At 40.3% G+C, this 2863-nt stretch overlaps 1 long non-coding RNA gene across 1 annotated transcript; it reads right to left on the reverse strand.

The window, feature by feature from the left end:
- Nucleotides 1–572: 572 nt before the first annotated feature.
- Nucleotides 573–1905, reverse strand: LOC142748250 (uncharacterized). Its single transcript, XR_012882205.1, has 3 exons — nt 1823–1905; nt 1024–1388; nt 573–684 (listed from the first exon to the last, which is right to left on the reverse strand). It is a non-coding gene; the product is annotated as an uncharacterized LOC142748250 (long non-coding RNA).
- Nucleotides 1906–2863: the final 958 nt, after the last annotated feature.

A 2863-nucleotide genomic window follows, 5' to 3' on the forward strand; every position in this document is an offset into this window, starting at 1 on the left:
AATTGAACATAGTTGGCAAACACGGACATTGACCCTACCACCAAACATAGCCACAGAACTACGGCCGGATAAAGCAGCAGCTGTTATAGCTCACAAAACACGTTTTTAATGTACTGAACTATGTTGTGTTTGCCCTTCTCCAAAAATCCTTACAACTATTTCCCACTATTTATATTGCCTGTCACTGGAAGAATTTGTAAGCTAACTATCTGTGGATATTGGATGTTGATTCTGGGATTTATTCTGATTGCCATATTTGGAGTCGGGAAGGAATTTCCCCCACACACAACAAATGAAGAACAAAACTAAAATAACCTGGGGTTTTTTGCCTTCCTCTGAATCAACACTAGCACTTTATATCCTGTATATTATTTTCTGTTATGTACAATACTTATCCTGTGTTAATATATTATAATAAATAAACATCTAAAGTTTTTATTTTCATAATATTTTATTGAAAAATATAACAACATAGTAAAGTAATCAAACACATTTCAAAAATCTGCCATTTCAGAAGCATTATTGTCAGTGGCTAGCTTGAAACCAACATATACTTGATTTTCTTCGGGAAACATTGCTCTGACTTTCTGAACTGCACATGCTGGAATAGTACGCCTGTTTTTTCGTCCAAGGTAACCGTGAACCCACATCGTGAACATTCGGTATGCGACCTTCCGTAAGGACCTATACAGGATAAAAAACTATTGTTAGGCAATCATATTTGCACACTATACAGACGACAATCTTATACTGTCACCCCTGACATGGTCATATTATTTACAATATAATCTGAAAACATAAGAGCTCACAAAGGCTGGAGCGACACACATCGGTTGATTGCTGCGTGGAACACGATCAAAATTTACTTCTAGTGTTACACGGACCACATACGATTTTGGGCAGACACATATTAGACACATGCATGCTGCTGAAAGTAAACATAATAATATTTATTTTAGGAATAAGGTTAGGATCACAATAGCATCATTCAAACTTGACTGGAACACTAAATAATTTCCTTACCTGTTATTTAGTGGTGCTGGACGTGTTGGACCAAAACATCTATACCTTTCACATAGGGTAAGTTGGTCCTTGTCCAGACATCTGTCCGTAAAAGTAGGATGCTCTGTAATGCACGTCATCGGCTCATCTTCCTCGATTATGTTGAGCACATTACGTATATCTTTGCAACAGACGCATTCCTCTTCAGTCGGCAAATTCATGCAGTTCCCACACTGACACCACGATTCCACAGGTTTTACGGACGCTGAAGGACTTTGTCTCACACTTTGCTCTTCCCGTTTTCTCATTAGCTGTTGTACAAGAATTCGATTTGGATCTTGATATTTTTGACACCTTCCTCGTAGTTCCTGCTCTAATATCTCTCTCTAAAAAAATAAAAATAAATTGGCACTATAAAATGGAATGTAAGTCAACATTATGCCGATTGTGACAACAGTACAGAAATCAACAGCTGTATATTGCATTATTTATCATTGATTTTGGAGTGGACATGTACATCTAGTAATTACATTTTTCATTATAAAAATGTGACACCAAACATAGGTATATTCAACAGTGTGCGCTCCACTTACGTCAATGGTGAAGGTGAGTGAAAAGACACCAAAAATATAGGAACCAATATTATGAATGGAATGGAGGACCAAAAGAGGTCCCAGAAAAATTCCACTTTCGTACCGGTTTGGTTTATATTCAAACCAGTAGATGGTGGTGTGCTTGGCCCCCCACAAATGCAAGAGTCAGCGTGCTATCCCACAGCACAGTGAAACATTTCACAGACATCAACTGCACAAAGTCTTACCTCCTGGGCTCTTTTTTCTTTCTCCTCTGGGGTAAATGTTGGTGGTATTCGTTTTTGTATTGGTTGATTGTCATCAATGGATTTCATACTTCTCTTGGGCGCCATAACTGACAAATACAAACAACAGTTGATACATATCTCTCCCAAGACGTCAAATAAAAAACTGTATACGCTGCCACATGCCTCCCTGCATATGCTGCCACACAACCTCCTTTTATATGATGCCACACAGCCTTACTTGGTATGATGCCACACACTATCCCTGTATATGATGCCACACAAGCTCACTTGATATGATGCTACACAGCCTTTCTTGGTATGATGCCACACACTCTCCCTGTATATGATGCCACCCAAGCTCATTTGATATGATGCCACACAATATCCCTGTATATGATGCCACACACTATCCCTGTATATGATGCCACCCAAGCTCATTTGATATGATGCCACACGCTATCCCTGTATATGATGCCACACAAGCTCATTTGAGATGATGCCACACAATATCCCTTTATATGATGCCACACACTATCCCTGTATATGATGCCACACAGCCTTACTTGGTATGATGCCACACACTATCCCTGTATATGATGCCACACAAGCTCACTTGATATGATGCTACACAGCCTTTCTTGGTATGATGCCACACACTCTCCCTGTATATGATGCCACAGGCCTCCGCTGGTATGAAGCCACAGGCCTCCAATGGTATGATGCCACACCGTATATGCTTCCACACCATATATGCTGCCACAACGTATATGCTGCCACACCGTATATGCTGCCACAACGTATAAGCTGCAACAACGTATATGCTGCCACAACGTATATGCTGCCACAACGTATATGCTGCCACAACGTATAAGCTGCCACAACTTATATGCTGCCACAACGTATATGCTGCCACAAGGTATAAGCTGCCACAACTTATATGCTGCCACAACGTATATGCTGCCACAACGTATATGCTGCCACAACGTATATGCTGCCACACTAGAAATGCTGCCACACTAGAAATGCTGCCACACTGTAAAT

The sequence above is a fragment of the Rhinoderma darwinii genome, chromosome 3 (genome assembly GCF_050947455.1).
Source record: "Rhinoderma darwinii isolate aRhiDar2 chromosome 3, aRhiDar2.hap1, whole genome shotgun sequence".
Lineage (NCBI taxonomy): Eukaryota > Metazoa > Chordata > Amphibia > Anura > Rhinodermatidae > Rhinoderma > Rhinoderma darwinii.